Below are 19,275 nucleotides of genomic sequence, written 5' to 3' on the forward strand. Positions count from 1 at the left end.
TGAAACATGCAGTTACAGATAATCTTGTCTTTGGGTAGATAGACAAAGTAATTGATGTCCTGGCCAGTTGCATTGTTTTACAGTATAGTCTTGCATAATCACAGTGTCACCAAGGTTGGAAGAGACCTCAAAGATCATCGAGTCCAACCTGTCACCACAGACCTCATGACTAGACCATGGCACCAAGTGCCACGTCCAATCCCCTCTTGAACGCCTCCAGGGACGGTGACTCCACCACCTCCCTGGGCAGCCCACTCCAGTGACTAATGTCTCTCTCAGTGAAGAACTTTCTCCTCACCTCAAGCCTTAACTTGCCCTGGCGCAGCTTGAGACTGTGTCCTCTTGTTCTGGTGCTGGTTACTAGAGAGAAAAGACCAACCCCTTCCTGGCTACAGCCACCTTTCAGGTAGTTGTAGAGAGCAATGTGGTCTCCCCTGAGCCTCCTCCTCTCCAGGCTAAACAATCCCAGATCACTCAGCCTCTCCTCATAGGGCTTGTCCTCAAGGCCTCTCACCAGCCTTGTTGCCCTTCTCTGGACACGTTCAAGTGTCTCGATGTCCTTCTTATACTGAGGGGCCCAGAACTGGACACAGTACTCAAGGTATGGCCTAACCAATGCAGAGTGCAGGGGCACAATGACTTCCCTGCTCCTGCTGGCCACACTATTCCTGATGCAGGCCAGGATGCTATTGGCCTTCTTAGCCACCTGGGCACGCTGCTGGCTCATGTTTAGGTGGCTGCCAATCAGCACACCCAGGTCCCTTTCTGTTTGGGAGCATTCCAGCCACTCTGACCCCAGCCTGTAGCTCTGCATGGGGTTGCCATGGCCAAAGTGCAGCACCTGACACTTGGATTTGTTGAATGCCATCCTGCTGGACTCTGCCCATCTATCCAGTCGGTTGAGGTCCCTCTGCAGAGCCCTTCTGATTGAGGTCCCTCTGCAGAGCCCTTCTGCTCTCTAAAAGATCAACATTTGCTCCCAACTTGATGTCATCTGCAAATTTGCTGATGACTGTCTCAAATCCCTCATCCAGAACATTGATGAAGATATTAAAGGGGATTGGGCCCAGCACTGATCCCTGGGACACACCACTGGTGACTGGCCACTAGCTGGATGTGGCACCATTCACCACCACTCTCTGGGCCCGGCCCTCCAGCCAATTCCTAACACAGCACAGAGTGTTGCGTTCCAAGCCATGAGCTGACAGCTTGGTCAGGAGTTTGCTGTAGGGGATGGTGTCAAAGCCCTTGCTGAAGTCCAGGTAGACCACATCCACAGCCTTCCCCACATCCACCAGATGGGTCACCTGATCATAGAAGATGAGGTTGGTCAGGCAGGACCTGCCCTTCCTAAATCCATGTTGGCTGGACCCGAGCCCTTGGCCATCCTTCAGGTGCGCAGTTATTGCCGCCAGGATAATCTGCTCCATCACCTTCCCTGGCACTGAGGTCAGGCTGACTGGCCTGTAGTTTCCAGGTTCCTCCATCTGAGCCTTCTTGTGGATGATGTCTTTGAATTAAGTTCTGTGCAAATAGACAGTTTGTCTGCATGGGGCCCTCCATTGTTGTTTCTTTGGGCACTTTAAATAACAGTTAATATACAAATTCAAGTTAATATGGTATTTAGAATGTAACATTCCTTTGGGGTTTAACACACCATTATGTCTGATCATTATACTATGAGCTTACTCAGAGAAGAAGAGAAAAACATCCATTCTGCCTGACAAGGCAAAAGTGAAGGAGAAAATTCTTACATAAAGGAGACAGTGAATCCCACTCTACTTTTGTTATGTTGTATTTGCATCACTGTTATTCCAGGCTTTTTGCCATAGTTATGCTTAATTTGCATCTGTGTCACCAGGGCAGGATTTGGCCCATGCCATGTAAAGGCTGCATCTGGTTGTTATGGCAACAGGAGTTCTAAATATTGTGGAAGACCAGAACACCAAGTTATCATGATAAATGATGCATTAGAAGTGACTGCTTTCCTGTAGTTGCGTATTTTAATTGATACTTTTTTGTGGGGGATCCATTTTTATTGTTGGATGTAATTAGCCAAGATGCTTCTGTACAGTCTTTAACATTCCAGTGGCAAATACCACATGCGAGATGACCCAGTTAGTTTTTATAGCAGGATGAGTGGTTGGTTAACTTAAACATATATGACCAACTTACTTTCTGTGCATTCCAACTGATGTCTGCTCCAGATGTCATGCAGCAGCAGGAATCAATGTAAATTAATGTTATTACAGAGACAAGAAGGAAACTAAATTTTTAACATTTGAAGCATTCTATATTCTTAAACAGGCTGGGAAACAAGGGGAACGTTTCTGTGAGTTCCATTACTTGCCTAGAGATATGACACCTGTATTGCTTCCTAATGATCTTCTCTTTGTTCTGTGCTGGGATGAACATTAAGGTCTATAAATCTATTTTAACTAGCCCTCAGAATTTACAAACCATTGAATTTGATTTGCTTGATTTGCTCCACTGGCCCCTCCCTGACAAATTAGCCTATCAGTGGTTGTGTCTTTGGGAAGAGTGACCTGACTCTTAATCTCCTGGAGAGATATAGATGGCATCAATAAAAAAGCAAGCACAGAACCAAAACATGGGAGGCTAAAGCAACTGTGAGATAAAGAGTAGTTCAAGTTTTAATGATACAACATATTGTTATGCATACAAAATGGGTTGCACTCCTATTCTAGTTTACACAGACCAAAGTTCAGGTGCCTGCATACAGGTGTTAGTATGTGACTAAACTTCCAGTGTATCCAATGTGCCTAGGTCAGTGATGTTGGACTTTTTTACCTAAATGTGTCATCTGCTGCCGTATGAGATAATTTAGGGTATCAAAGCTATTTAGGATTTGCAAAAGGTCTGACCATTTTTGACTCAGTAGCTGGATATACCTGATGTCACCAATACTTAGGCAAATGAATCTTCCCGTTATCTAGACTGAACAATTTCATAGCTGAGATAATCAGTTGACACCAATGTTAGCCTTGTTTTGTTTAAACTGTATTAATTTGTTGTCCACTGACAACAGTAAACTGACAGTAATTACAGCTTAAATACAAAGTCATATGTAGATATTTATACTGTAGAGATTTTACTGTCTAAAAACTGCTGATGCATTTTGTACTTGATTACTGGTTTCCAGTAAACCTAACACAAAATAAAACAGGGGAAGACATGAGGTTTTGCTTTTAGTTAATTTCCTATTAGCTCAACTGAAATCAGAATAAAATGTCTACTGATTTCAGGGGGGCGGGGGGAGGAAGAGAGAGCTCATCTGATTTAGTAATATAGATTGTTAATGGTAACATCTGGGTGGCTGTGGTTCCCAGACTGCATAGTATTTTTTTGTTTAAGCTCTTTAAACATAAAGTATCTAAAGTGGTATCCAGACCTTCCATTGTTATTGGAGGGAGAGAACAACACCAGCTCAGGGTCTATTTTCCCATAATTAGCTAGTGAGCCTCTCTTGTGAGACTCATGAGATGTTATTTATGTGCAGAATAGCTTCTAGGTGACAGTAATTGCCCTGAACAATTGCAAATACCAGGTACAACAACTATTTGGGTGCCCCAGTAACTCCAGTCTGTAAGTAAGGGAGAATGAAAGAGATCAGATCCATGTTTACACCTGGAAAATCAATTTTAAAATATCAACAGAAATTTCTAGTGACTATTTTATCAGAGATATGCATATGTGTGAAAAACATATGCATTTCTGGTTTTGGCTCTGATACATATTGGTAATTAGAAATGGAATGTGAACCTTCCTTCTGTGAGGCTGAATTAGGTTTTGTGTTGGTGTCCTGTGGTGACTGTGATCAGAAAAATTCAAAATACATATAAATGAACAGGAAATAGTCACCAAGAATCAAATTCAGCAAGATACTTGAGCAAGTATTTTTACTGAACTTTGTCCTGTGCTAAAGACTAGGTGCTTGCTACCGAGAGCTTCAGTTGTTATAAACTACAATTCACAGTATTGATTCAGAGAAAGACAAAAAACTCTGTAAGTTTCATGTATTTTGCTTTTACAGCAGCACTGGACTCAGGGAGGATACTTAACAAAGACCTGTGTGTCTTCAGAGGGTTCAGTACAGGCTTATATGCAAAAAGTGATCGATCTAAAATGACAGAGGTATGTTAATATTTCACAGAAAGTCCAGGTGCTTCCTGTCTATACAAAGGTTATCTATCTAAGAATAACAGAAGTATCTTACAGAAAGTCCTGGTGCCTCTTATCTATGCAAAGGCTATCTATCTAATCTTGCCCACCTTAAGGTCTATCCACTCCCCCTCCTGCATTCCAACTAACAATGACAAAGGGAGTTTCTTATCAACTCTTTTACTTTGTTAAACTTGATAAGAATTTAAAAATAATTTTCTGCTCATCAACTCCAAGGATTTTCTACTTATAGATCCCCCCCTTTCTTACATCCAATAGTGTATTCCTATAGTATATTTTCTCAAAATAATTTCCTGTTTCCAGCTCATGCCTATCATGTTTATACTTCTGGTATGATTCCACACCACTTTTCCCAGTACACAACTTTCTTAATCAAAACTAATATTTAAATACATATTTCCTTCCCATCCCTCAATAGCATTAACCAACAAACTGGTCACAATTATTGATGCAGCTTGAGCATTACGGGTCCCAAGGATTCGAGTTTTCTCCCACTGAAGTCTTCTTGACTTGGATGTGGTGGATCCAAGCAGTTTGTTCTTTGATTTAATGGCGGTGAAGGATGTCCCTTCTGTGGGGAAACTCGATACCCATTAAGGCCCAGAAAATTCAGCATACTCACAGTCCATCTTTCACATTCTGCTCTGGTCTGGGTGGCCAGCAGGATGTCATCTACATACTGCAGCAGAACTCCATTACCTTCTGGCTTGTCCCACTTTTCTAATTCTTTTGCAAGCTGGTTTCCAAAGATATTGGGGCTGTTCTTAAATCTTTGGGGCAAGACTGTCCAAGTTAATTGACATTTCTGGTTAGTTTCTGGGTTCTCCCATTCAAAGACAAACAGTGTCTGGCTCTCAGAGGCCAGGCACAATCAGTAAAAGGCATCCTTTAGATCCAAGATGGTAAACTATTCTAATTCTGTTCTTAACTGGATCAAGAGGGTATATGGGTTTGCCACCACCGGATTAATATCTTTTGTTATTCTATTTATGGCCCTTAGGTCCTGCACTAACCAATAACCCCAGCTGGGTTTTTTTTGACAGGTAAAATTGAGGTATTATAAGCTGATTCACACTCCGTTAGCAGCCCATACTTTAGGCATTTTTCTACAATAGGCAAAACTCCTTCCCTATTCTCTTACCTTGGGATATTGTTTTAACCTAACTGGTTGAGCTCTGGGCTCAAGGTCTATTATCACAGGTAGGGCATTTTTAGCTCTTCCAGGCTGCTCAGTGTCCCAAACCCAATGATATATTTGGTCTTTTATGCTTTCCCTTATTTTGTTTTTCTCTCTTGTTGAGGGCTCAAAAATGCAAGACTTAAGACCTGAATTCACTGCTTCTCCTTTACTCTAATGGAACAGGTCATCTTGAGTGCAATCACACAGCACTTACAGGATGGCCAAGGGATCAGGCCCAGCCAGCATGAATTTCGGAAGGGAAGGTCCTGCCTGACCAACCTGATCTCCTATGATCAGGTGACCCGCCTGGTGGATGTGGACCTGGACCTGGTATACCTGGACCTCAGCAAGGCCTTTGACACCATCCCCCACAGCAAACTCCTGGCCAAGCAGCCAGCCCATGGCCTGGATGGGAGCACACTGCGATGGGTTAGAATAGAATAGAATAGACTAGACTAGACTAGAATAAACCAGGTTGGAAGAGACCTTCAAGATCATCGCGTCCAACCTATCATCCAACACCACCTATTCAACTAACCCATGTAACCAAGCACCCTGTCAAGTCTCCTCCTGAACACCTCCAGTGATGACGACTCCACCACCTCGCCGGGCAGTCCATTCCAATGGGCAATCACTCTCTCTGTGTAAAACTTCCTCCTGACCTCCAGCCTGAACTTCCCCTGGCGCAGCCTGAGACTGTGTCCTCTTGTTCTGGTGCTGGCTGCCTGGGAGAAGAGACCAACCTCTGCCTGTTTACAACCCCCCTTCAGGTAGTTGTAGAGAGCAATAAGGTCACCCCTGAGTCTCCTCCTCTCGAGGCCACACCTCGAGTACTGTGTCCAGTTCTGGGCCCCTCAGTTTAGGAAGGATGTTGACTTGCTGGAGTGTGTCCAGAGAAGGGCAACAAAGTTGGTGAGGGGCTTGGAACACAAGCCCTATGAGGAGAGGCTGAAGGAGCTGGGGTTGCTTAGCCTGGAGAAGAGGAGACTCAGGGGTGACCTTATTGCTCTCTACAACTACCTGAAGGGAGGTTGTAGACAAGCAGGGGCTGGTCTCTTCTCCCAGGCAATGAGGGACCAGAACAAGAGGACACAGTCTCAGGCTGCGCCAGGGGAGGTTTAGGCTGGAGCTTAGAAGGAAGTTCTACACAGAGAGTGATTGTTCATTGGAATAGGCTGCCCAAGGAGGTGGTGGAGTCGCCATCACTGGAGGTGTTCAGGAGGAGTGTTGTCCAATTCCATATAGTTTTAACTTTAACTTATAATTAATACACTCAAACAATAATCATTTTCCAATATACAAAATATTAAAGACCCAGATTCTCAGAACCAAATAGGGGCCTCCAACCCTAGAACAAAAAGAATGCCTTTCTTCATACAACTGAAACATCTTCTTTTTCCACGTCAATTTACATTTCAAACAAAATTAAAATTTGGTACCTCTTTAGACTCTCCAATTTATCAGCTTTACCAGAATTTCATTTCATGTCCTTTCTGTTTTGCCAAAACTACTGAACACATAGCTTTTCAAAGCCACAAAGCCTTTCAGGCTAGAGTGCCTGAGCAAAAACCTTTGCCTAATTAACTGCAAAGTTTACACCACTTTCCTCTCAAGACAGCTCTTACCCACCACATTAAGAACTGTCACACTTAGCACACAACTGACATTATTATTACTACCATAAATTAGCACCCCCACAACCCTGATGTAAAGGCTTTTAATAAAATCCTGTGGTTTGTGGTGGGTTTTGTTTGTGGTTTTTTTTTCCTGTGCCCTGAGGCAATCCCCCTCCTCCGGTGCCCAGTCCTTCCTGTGGCCAGCAAGCACTGCTGGAGGGCCTGCAGTTGCCTCATTTTTTATACAACCAAGTGGAATATGTCTTGGGATCTCACTACTTTGTCTCCCCCTATTTCATAATACAACACAGTACTGCCTTTTTACAACACACAACAAAGACAATTACAGCAATAATGACCGGTCCTTTATACAAAATTATTGGCCACACTCCTATTCACAATTTTCTGTTCTATTGTCTTTCACTTGCACACACACTTGGCCACACATTCAAAACATTGTTCTTATACTTCAGGGTCTTTAGGAGCCACCCTAAACTTAAATTATAAACAATGCTTATAGTTACCTTTGGGACCCCCCTGGTTCTGACCCAAGAGCTCTTTTACCTAGGGGTGCAATAAATGCCTCTCTCCTGTGTAGGGCATCCCCTCATGGCTTACAAAGTTACCCCTTTTATAAAAGCAATGCCTTCTCTTTGCCAGCAGTCTTGTCTGTCCCTGTGGTGATCTCATGAGTAGGGGAGCTCTCTTTGAGAATATCTTGGGGGCACCCTGAGAGGTCCCATTCCTCAACAGGTCCCACAGCTGAACAGAGTTCTCTTGCCTGGCTCGCCAAAATTGATTCAGAGAAAGGCAAAAAACTCAGTAAGTTTCACATATTTTGCTTTTATAGCAGCACTGGTCTCAGGGGGGATACTTCCCAAAGACCCATGTGTCTTCAGGGGGTTCAGTATAGACTTATATGCAAAAAGTTATCTATCTAAAATGACAGAAGTATGTTAATATTTCACAGAAAGTCCAGGTGCTTCCTATCTATACAAAGGTTATCTATCTAAGAATAACAGAAGTGTCTTACAGAAAGTCCTGGTGCCTCTTATTTATGCAAAGGTTATCTATCTAATCTTGCCCTCCTTAAGGCCCTCCTTAATTCCTAGTAACAATGACAAGGGGAGTTTCTTGTCAACTCTTTGTTAAACTTGATAAGAATTTTAAAATTATTTTCTGCTCATCAACTCCAAGGATTTTCTACTTATCAGCATTACCCATATTGTTGTTCTGCTTTTCAATTGCTCTACTTGCCTCATTCCCTGGAGGTCATAACAAAACATGTCTGAGATAATAGTAAACCAATAAATTCTCAGTGTAATTCAAGCACTGCCTTGAAGGATGATTTTTCTCAAAACCCAGCATTCAAACATCCCTGTGAAGGCTATTATGTCTGCAGCCAATATCCAGGTGTTCCTGGGTGAAGCTGACACTTCACCTGTGTCCTTGCTCTTTACCAGAAATTACTGGTGAAGAACTGCAAGATTCAGCATGTCCCAGCTTCTCAGCTGCCAAGTACCCCAGTGCAGCCATGGCTAATTAGTCTGCACCTTGCCTCCTCCCATCATACTGTGGTCTATACACCAAGCCCAGATGGGGCAAAATGTCTGGGAAAGCTACAGCAGCTCAAACAGGAATGTGAGCATGACCAGCATGTATGAGTGGGGCATCAGAAACACGCAGTTAATAAATCAGTCAATATCTTGAGTTAAACTGTTGAACATGAAAAGGAGTTTTTTTTCCACTGAGAAAATGCATACATATTCAGAGGAATAATTAATATCTTAGAGGGCAACAAGAATGAAAACTGCATTCCAGTGAAAGAAATAATGGCTAGGGGCTGATGTGGAATTATTATCTTTAACAGCTCTTAAAGAGTGACAGTACTTTCTGTCTTGTAGAAGAGGAAAAATGTTAAGTCCTAGTCACATTAAATTGCTGGGAATGAAATGCATAAATATGCAGCTTTAGTGAAAAGAAAAAGCAGAAGTGGATACAGTTAGAAAAACACTTAATGGGATTTTTTTCTTTTTCTTTTTTGTGTTTTGCACAGACTATAGGATGTAGATGCAATGTGAAGTTAAATCTCACAGGAATCGGGCATTGGCCTTGACTGCACTAGAGCTGCTGTCAAATCTGCAGAGCAGGCATTGGCTTAACTTATTTTTAAGCCATGGAAATCCAAAATAGAATGAAATCAAACAAAACCAGAAAGCAACAGAACCAATTCCTTCACATTCCTCCTGTACTTTCACTCAAAAATCTTTGCTCCGAAGGGAACAATGGCTCCAAGTAGTCTGGAGTACTTAGAAGAGCCATAATGTTTCTTTCTTCTCTACAAATAGTCAGAAAGCAAAAATGAACCTGGAATGCAAAGCAGATACCAACCTTTATCCTGTTCTCACTGCGATGGGAGGCATTGATGTGGGCAGCATCATGAAGTACTGACTTGGCACACAGAGTAAGTGAGCTGGTGAAGACCCCTCTGTTGGGAGTACAGGAACTACTTTATTCCTCAAATTGTGCAGAAAATAATTTAAAAAAAAAAATAACATTATTTGGTTTTATGTTTGCAAAGTTATTAAAAATTCATGAGCCCATTCTCCAACAAATTCATCAGGCAGGAACTAAATTAACTAACACGTGTGTTTTACATTGCACATGTGTATCTGGAGGGATATTAGAAAATGGTCATAACTTGTGAACTAAAACTAACTTTGGTGTGACCAGCATATGACAATGATGCACCCATTTCCTTTGAAGTGTATGTAAATATTAAGTAAATAGCAGAATCTTTTGAAGAGCTATTTTAGTGTCTTCTGAAGGATATTGTCAATAAAAGTCAGGTTTAGCTGACCTATTGCTTCACAGGTTGGATAAAACCCACAGACCAGACTAGGGATTTGAGAACAGAAGAGGTATGCTTTTTTTATTGTTCTTCATCCATGGTCTGCAAAAACACACGAATATGCAATGGAGCCGGATGATTACTGACACCAAAGGATGTCCACATTTTCACTGCAGAGACTGGTATCTACTGAAGGATTTTGTATCTTGCTATAGTTATATAAATTTATTTGCCAGAAATATGATAAGATATTCATATTATTTATTACATATCAAAATTGCTTTCCCGAGCCAATCTTATTCAGGTTAATTTGCCTGGTCAATGACAGGTTGCTTGCACACAGTAGAAGGCTAATAAACAGTAGAGTAATAGTATAGAACAATGCGAACTTGGAATACAGAGGAACAAACTGGAATCTCCCTATGTGCGCGAAACCAAATAGCGCTACTGCCTCGGGTGGCATAGATGAACCGCCATTGAGTTCACAATGGAGCTAAGAGCTAGCAAGTTATAAACCTCAGAAATTACAAGGTAAAATAGCATAATTTACTCACGAACCGCCGAGCTGCTAACTACCAAAACCTTTGCTGAACGAAGAGGTGTTTGAGTTCATAGTTATAGTCCAAAGGACAGTGTCCATAAATTTAGATTAAATGAGAGAGCACACTGCTGCAGTGAAGGCCCATCTCGAGCACTATGCCACTAAAACAAAAGAAGCTAATCGCTCTGAAGATAGGAGCAAGTAGGGTGCTTGTCATCGCCTTGAATCCCGTTAAGGAACAGGGGAGAGAGATGAGAGAGTTACAAGCATGCAAGCTATGAGTGTAATGAGCAATCCAAAAGGTAAAGGAGGTCTTCCCCTATCAATTCCCTTTTCGAAAACTGAACGGCCAAATGGCACATTAGCCATTCAAATCCCGCCAATCAATTCAAAAAGTTTATGCGGCGAGTAAACTGCACACGCCTTCTCTCATGGCATCTGACAAATGTGGTTGCCTCTTCTGAAGTGTGAGGTTCCCCTCCAGACAGCCTTAATGGTGCCTGCCTATTAGGCTCCTCGACCTCAATCCAGACCCTGTAACAGAGAGGGAGGAGAAAGGGGCAGTGGCTCAAAACAGTGCCTTGCTAATGCCTCATCCAGGACATATCTCTGGATTGAAAATGCCTCAGTAAGAACAAAGCAGCACAATAACAGAAGCTGATATAACATCCTCTTCCTTACTGAGAACACGTTTTGTACAGAAAACAGGGAATCTGCAGCACATGCAAAGGTGCTTTCCATAAGGAATTATACTATGGCCATTTAGCAAAGTTAAAAATTGAGACTATTAAAATACATAAAGGCAGACTCTGAAATACATTAAATTTGCCCCATTTTAAATTATATTTAAATTTGAAGAAGACATAATGAGACCTAATATTTTGCTGCCAAAATTAAAAAGTGTCAAGTGCTACTAAAATAGTTGGAAAACTGTGTATCTTACAAAGTCATACCTTCTCTGATAAATTTTGGTCAGTGAAAATATTATGAGAATAAAATAGCAAAAATGTCAAACTACATAAAAGTCTGAGATTCATACTTTTGAAAATAAATATAGGAGCACAAATTATTTTAAAATTAATAAGTACTGAGATGCTACTTATATTCACTTATTGCAGTGAAAACATTTTCTCTAGTAATTTAATTAGTTTGCTGTTTGTGATTTGCTTATGACATACTAATTGAGAACTTGTTTGAAATTGATTGTTCCTTTGTAGACTTTTAGTTTTTATTTGTATTTTATGCACGAACTCTTCAGATTTGTTCTGTTTATGTTCTTGTCATTCACAGGAAAGGATTTCATCCATCTGAAGCTACTTCAGAACAATTATTTTGCATACATTTTGCTTAACTTTTTTTTTTTTTATTCTACACTAATAGCCTCCTCTTATTAATTTTCTTAATATACTGAAGAATCCGCCTAATGGATGATTTACTAATCTTAAAGGTCATCCTATTCCAACCTTCCTCATCTTCTGAAAAATATTTTAATCTCTTTGTTCTCAAGTATCAGGATGAGAAGTTCTCTGTCTGAGAGTTGGCATGCATCTTCTCAAGAAAAAGAGCGAAACATTTCTGTGAATAGTTGTGTAGACACTGGTAGTCCAGAATGGGAGTACTCTGTATTGAAATTACCTGTGGTCATAGAAAAAAATTAAAAGAATCTTTAAATTGCATGCTGATTACCAGGTAATAGTCAGGGCTATTTCCTTGGAGTATTCATTTTTAAATAATTACTTGTATGGTTAAGAAGGTCTTGAGGGCAGTGTTGTAATATCAGGCAGCCCAGCATTTCCACCAGGAAAGTTCATCTTTTTGTAGCATAACATTGGTTTGAAATCTGCATCACTTTGTTTCCTCCTGCAAAGTACCACTGCTTTTTCTCCCACAGAACTCATTTTATTGTTCACATAAGTCACAGTCTGACCCTTGGATACATCATCCCCCCACAATCAGACTTTCAATGACCATGTTTATTTAATTTAATTTATTCTGAGGCATAATTAGAATGCACCATCCAAGGTGTATAGATTTGTACTATTTCCTTCAGATCTGATGGAAAACTTTATATTCCTTCAGGCCCCAGACCAGACATATCTAGGGAGAAAATATTAGGTAGACTGGCAGAAGAGGTTGTAGGCATCTATCCTTGTTGCATGAAAATTAATAGCTGCTTTATGTCCTGCAGTAGAACTTGGGGAAGGTGGATGGAAAGTGACCTGAAGAACAGGAATAAGTGAGCAGAGTAGGGGAAGACTAGAATTTATTTCCTGCCTATTCCTTAAATATTAGGCAAAAAAAAAAAAAATAATGCCAAGATATGTATGTTTCTCCTTCCAGATATCCATCCCAATAATCAATAAATTCTACAGCTGCAGATGGGAGAAAGATTTATGATGCAGTGCAGTATCAGTTACACTGCTTTGTTGAAATACTGATGCAATATATTATTGAAGCAATAGCATGCAGTGATACAGTGATTCAGAATATGGTTTTAACCAGCAGCACTATTATGAAACAGCCCTGCCTACCTCTTTTTCTTCCTTTTTTTTTTTTTTTTTTTTTTTGTGTGTGTGTGTCTGCCAGGTGAAAACAGTGAAGATGATGCTGCTATGGCATTACTGATCTTCTCCAAAAGAAAAGATTCTCATTTCTTTGAGAGATGCACTTGGACCAGCTGCCCCCTTCATCTGGTGCATAGAAGGTGTTGGATGCTATCACTGCTGAAGGCAAGTGAATGTTGCAGACAGGCTCTGGCCACCACCGGCTTCACAGCTGGATGGACCAGGTGGCATTTGCAGCCTGGTTAGTGGAGGATTGTCAGTGCTTTTGAAACAGAAAAATCTGCCTGACCCATTCTGCCGTATTGCCAGCCTGGGCTGTCTTTACTCACTTCTTCCTTTCCCAGTCAATGAAGAGCAATGTTTGTTTACAAGTGGTTTTGCTTTACCACATTCCAGGGATCTAAAAGCATTGCAGCCACCAGAGTATTTCAAGCAAAAAGACTACAGTAAGAAAGCCTTCTAGGGAAGTCAGTGTACCACAGTGTTGAAATTAGACAACATATTGTACAACACAGCCTCAGATATTCAGATGAACATTTTACCTTGAGGTCCCGTAGGCACATCCAGGTTTGAGCAGTAAAGAGTACAAACAGCTGCGATCCTCTGGAGCCAGTGGGCACACTACCAGCTATTGAAGTGTAAGCCAGTGACTTAGGTGCACCTTGAGGAAAAAGTCTGCTACGCAAACAAAAAATGATTTATTATGAGGGATTAGAGTGGGGGGGGGGGGGAAGGAGCACGATCTGACTGCAGAGGGTCACAAGGAGATTTTCAAGGGAGATTCAAGTGTTCAGGTATTTGTGTTTGATTTATTTTTTTTAATAACTTTTTTTTTTTTTTGGGGGGGGGGGGAGAAAATAGCAATGAGTTATGCACCATAACTGCTCAAAATTTGACACAAAGCCAAAACCTCAACAAATAACTAGACCACTCATACATCTAAGTCCTCAGTATGTCTCTGGGATACAGTGATTGCTTTGGAGAAGATGGAGAACTGAGAAGACACTCAAAGGGAGTACCTAGCATACTTTCTAGGAACTGAATAATCAAACTTCTTTGGACTATGTACTTGTAGTTTGTTAGGAAGTCTTACTGGATGCCACTAATGACATTGATGAATTATCATAAGGCCTATCATACAAAAGAAGCAGCAAAGAAGGAGCATCTGTTAGAAACCTTATTTCTTGAGTAAAACATAAGGACAAAAATCAAAACTGTGGTCTACAAAGGGACACATTCACGCTGCTTACTATGTGTGCTTGTGAAGTACTGCACCTACTCTTGCTCCCAGTATTGTGAAGGTGATATGAAAATTAACATAGTTCTAAGCTTCAGGATCTCCATGACAAAGAAAAAGAGCAAGTATTCAGTCCTTTGTTTCCATAAACTGAAAATCGATCAAGGAACTGAATGCTTCTGTAATGGGTGCTAAAAGGATCCTTAGTAGCCTAGATTGATATGGAAGCACAGAAAACAGAGCGAAAGAGATAAATTAGATATTATTGAACACCTACAGTCAAAAGTGGTCTGGCATCCAGTTACCACATAGGGTACTTAAAGTACTATGCACTTTCTGGAAATGTTCAGTCTAGCTGAGAAATTCTCGTGCAGATATCACTATTTTTGTCTATTTCTGGCTGTGTTGCTGTGCAATTAAACCAGAAGTCTTTTTTTTTTTTTTTTCTTCATCTGAAGGACAGGGTAGCAATAAATGAAGACAACTGTACAGTGCATACTTCTATGAGGATGTTAGCATTTGCAAAACATTTCCTTGCTGGAGTCTCAAAATAAAATGTGATGTTAGTTGTCTTCTCTAATGAGACAAAGCTTAACAGCAAGAAACTGATTTGTGATTGAAATTTCAGCTTATCTGAAAACTACTGGAATCTGGCATGTAATAATGCATATCCTTTTCAGTACATCTTGATAAAAGTTTCATGTTGATTAGTTACTTGGGCAACTCGCCAATGTTCTCTGTTAATTGTAGAAGACAGCATTTATTTTGTAATAGATTTTGGAAAAAAAAACCCTCCAACTACATTAAAAGGTGTTAAATGGGAGGAGGTCTGACTTGTGTTTTTAAAGAAAAGAAAGAGGAAGCACTACTGATGCTTCAACTTCAGAAGATATGCATCTTCCAATACATTTTATTTTCATTTCTTCAGATTTCCAAACCAGAGAACAGGAGAATTTATCACTTCTGTGATTACTTCGATTCTGAGGAATAGCCTTTAGTATTAGAGCATGGAAAAGTAACTTTTTTGCTAATGTGTGCTGAAAGCAATTTTTAACCAGCCAAGAAATCATTGAAAGGTGTTTTGTGTTTGGGGTTTTTTGTTTGTTTCCTTCTGGGTTGTTGGGTTGGTTGTTTTTTTTGTGTTTGGGGTTTTGGTTTGTTTGCTTGTTTGTTTGTTTGTTTTTGGGGGGTGGTGGTTTTGTTTGTTTGTTTGGGTTTTTGTTTGGTTTTTTGTTTGTTTTAACGCAATAAAACCACTGAAGGTACTGCTTGTTTTGCTTTTTGCTTGTTGTGTATTATAGCTCTCTAGAACTCTGTGTACTGTGATTTCTTTTTCCACAGTAGATTCCATCTGAGCAAATGCAGTTATTCAGCTATTAGAATTAAATGTTCTTCTTTGTTCACTGGAGACTTTTCCTGGAGTCTTTGCTTCCTTTGAGCAAGATCAGACACTAATAGCAGGGCTACCCAGATAAACATTGATACAGAGAAATATGCTCAGTTCCTTCAGTAAGTGATACACTGGAGTGTGATGGGAAAGAGCAGCATCTTCTGCTGGGAAGGCAGAATGCTTCTCAACAAGGATGATTTTTGCTTTTGTGATGGCTGCTTCCAGCAAAGTAATCAGCTGAAAGAACCATAAGACAACCCTGATTATGTTTCAGTCATTGACAAACATAAGAGCTCATATGTACTATTAAGTAGCTTGTCATGCATTGCAGCATGCACTGAAAATATTGTGATAGGTGCAGTTTCTGCAATATATGGACCAGCCAGAAAACAGGAGAGGCAGGCACTGTGCCTTCAAAAATACAGAACTTCCCAGGTCTATTTAATGAGTGTGATACTTTACCGATGAGAAGCAGCATAGTTCTTACAAAACTGTTCATTATTCTTCCCTTCATTAACATTTTCACCTTGTTTTTCCCCTATCTTAAGAAGGATAATCTAGCTCAATAAATTCATGACAGGTGTAACTGAAAAAGACCATCTGTACATAAGTGATCTTCAGAAAGTCAGGGTTTCAATAAAGAACAAACAGTAAGGAGCAGAACTATGCAATGGGATTCCTACATGGAATGTTGCAGAAGAGGAACACCAAGATGTGGACTACAAGAAATGACTGCATTCACAACAGTAGTCTTCAGTGATACAAATGAAGGATTTTACACCCTAGGATGAAGCTTAGAAGATGACATAATCCATCCTCATCCTAAGGCAAGACCATATTCACATTGTTTCTGATTAGTATTTGTGTACACTAGGAAAATAAAAACTCCACTGCCTCCCAAGGCCACTTTTTCTACTCTATTGCCCTCATTATCATTAGATAACTTTAGTAAATGTAAATCATCTTTTTCTTATGCTACAATCTCTGATTTCTCATTCTATCCAACACATGTATACGCAGAATACTCTCCTCCTGTTTGTGCAGTCCTTCAAATATACTTAGACTGCTCCTCTGACTCTTCTCATCCTCAGGCTAAACAACTGTTTCTTCCAGTTCTTCCTGCCAGTGCGGCTCTCTTGATCTGTGATTATTTTGTAACTCCTTTCTAGACTTTTCCCATTTGATCTATCCTATTCTTTAAGAATGTTTATGGAAACTGGATACCTAACTGTTAAAATATTTCCTAAAGTAGAGCAGATCAACATCAGCTTTTCCAAGCCAGGGAGCAGCAAGGACAGCTGCTCCTCAAGGGGAGGGGAGGCAGGATCTGGACCATGGCATCAGTCAAAAGCAGCCGGAGCAGAGCAGGTCTGTCATCACTAATAAATGTCAGGTGACCAAAGAAGTCACAGGAATGAGGCAGGTCCTAGGTCAGGCTGGGAAGCTAAGCACGCAGGTCAGGATCATCAAGGAACATGTAAAGGCACAGGTGTGGTTGCAGCAAAGTTGATTGCAATATGCACTACATCTAGTGAATCTTTTTTCTGTCATTTTTTTAATAGATTATGTTGGTTATCACCAGAACAGGAAGATAGAAGACTTACTCAAGCAAAACCAACATACTTTGTTCCAAGTCTGCACTAGTCTGTGCTATTAGAGGGAAAAAAAAATAATAAATTGTTCCTATTTAACCTTAAAATATGAAAAGTATTTAACTTGAACTGAAAATCAAGTTAATTTATCAAATGCAATGATTACACATATTCCTTCAATCCATCATTCAGGAACTCAACTCTCCCCAGCTTCAGTCCAGAACAAAATACTCATGAATCATTCAGGTTTGAAGAGACCTTTCAGACTCAGTCCAACCATTAACCCAGCACCGCCAAGTCCACCATAAACAACATCTTTAAGCACCACATCTACGTCTTCTAAATTCCTTCAGGGATGCTTCACTGAGAAGCCTGTACCAGTGAGAAGCCTGTTCCAGTGCTTAACAACCATTTCTATGAAGAATTGTTTCCTAATGTCCAATCTAAACCTTTTCTAGTGCAACTTGAGACTATTTCCTATTATCCTGTTGCTTATTGTTTGGGAGAAAAGGCCAGCCTCTACCTTGCTACAACCTTCTTTCAGGTTGTTGCAGAGAGTGATAAGGTCTCCCCTCAGCCTCTTTTTCTCCAGACTAAACAATCCCGATTTCCTCAGCCACTCCTTATAAGACTTGTGCTCTAGACTCCTCACCTGCTTTGTTGCCCTTTTTGGACACACTCCAGCACCTCAATGGCTTTCTCATAGTGAGAAACCCAAAACTGAACCCAGTACTCGAGGTGTAACTTCAACAGTGACAAGTGCAGAGTTACCTCTCTAGTCCTACCAGCCACTCTATTTCTACTACAAGCCAGGATGCTGTTGGCCTTCTTGGCCACCTAAGCCCACTGCTGGGTCACATTCAGATGGCTGTCAGCTAATAATCTCAAGTCTTTCTGCCAGGCAGCTTTCCAGCCACTCCTCCCCAAGCCTCAAGCATTGCCTGGGGTTGTTGTAATCCAGGTGCAGGACTTGGCACTTGGCCTTGTTGAACCTCATACGATTTGCCTTAGCCCACTGATCCAGTCTGTCTAGGTTCCTCTGTAGAGCTTCCCTACCCTCAAGCACATCAGCACTGTCACCTAATTTGGTTTCATCTGCAAAAATACAAAGGGTGCCCCCAATCCACTTGTCCAGGTCATCAAATGTTATTAAAGAGAACTGACCCCAGTACTGAACCCTAGGGAACACCATCTGTGAGTGGCTACCAACCAGATTTAAGTCTATTCACCACCACTCTTTGGGCTCAGCTATCCAACCAGTTTTTACCCAGCAAAAAGTGTACCTGTCTAAGTCATGAGCAGTTTCCCCAGGAGGATGCTGTGGGAACCAGTATAAAAGGCTTCACTACTTTCTACATAGACAAGTACATGGTCTTTTCCTTGCCCACTAAGCAGATCCCCTTGTCATAGAAGAGATGGTGCTAGTCAAGCAGGACTTGCTTTTCATAAATGCATGCCCACTGAGCTTGAGCACCTGCTTGTCCTGTACATGCTCTGTGATGGCAACTCAAGACAATTTGTTCCATAACCTTCTCTGGCACTGAGGTCAGATTAGTAGTTCCTGAGATCCTCCTTCTGGCCATTCTTGTAGATGAACATCCAACTTGCTAACCTCCAGTCAACTGGGACCTCCCTGGTTAGGCAGGACTACTGATAAATAAATAATATGACATGAAAAACACATTATGCAGGAGTCAGACTTTGGAGATTATGATTTTGAGAACACAAACTCATTCAGCCAAACTGATGTTCCTGTTGAACTAGTCAAGTGAATAGGATTTTTTATCTGACAGGCTTCCACAGATCTGCACTTTTAAAGTTTGTCAGAGTCAGCTGAAAATCATACACCTTGACTATGCTCGTTCATATTTTTTTTTTTCCAGGTAGACCAGCCATTCCTAGGCTGCCCTGATCTGCTAAGTCCTTACTGCAATGTGTATACAATTAACACAGCACTTACATTTCCATTTTAGCAAATAGATCTGTCCTTAGAGCTGTCTCAAGGCCTCTGGTATCTCCTCATCCATTCTCAGAGAATCCTCATTTATTGTCTCTTCTGATTTCTTCCTTCTAGGTCACACTTCTTGCTGTTTCCTCAAGA

The 19,275-nt window shown here is 40.9% G+C and overlaps 1 long non-coding RNA gene across 1 annotated transcript in view; it reads left to right on the forward strand.

The window, feature by feature from the left end:
* LOC137441300 (uncharacterized) overlaps positions 1-19,275 on the forward strand; it is a 96,807-nt gene that overhangs the window by 46,947 nt on the left and 30,585 nt on the right. Inside the window, exon 3 of the long non-coding RNA XR_010987379.1 lies at positions 12,978-13,120. This is a non-coding gene — a long non-coding RNA (uncharacterized lncRNA). The remainder of the gene's footprint in view (positions 1-12,977; positions 13,121-19,275) is intronic.

The sequence above is a fragment of the Melanerpes formicivorus genome, unplaced genomic scaffold (genome assembly GCF_026170545.1).
Source record: "Melanerpes formicivorus ecotype bairdi unplaced genomic scaffold, bMelFor1.0.p_v2 SCAF_1, whole genome shotgun sequence".
Taxonomy (NCBI): Eukaryota; Metazoa; Chordata; class Aves; order Piciformes; family Picidae; genus Melanerpes; species Melanerpes formicivorus.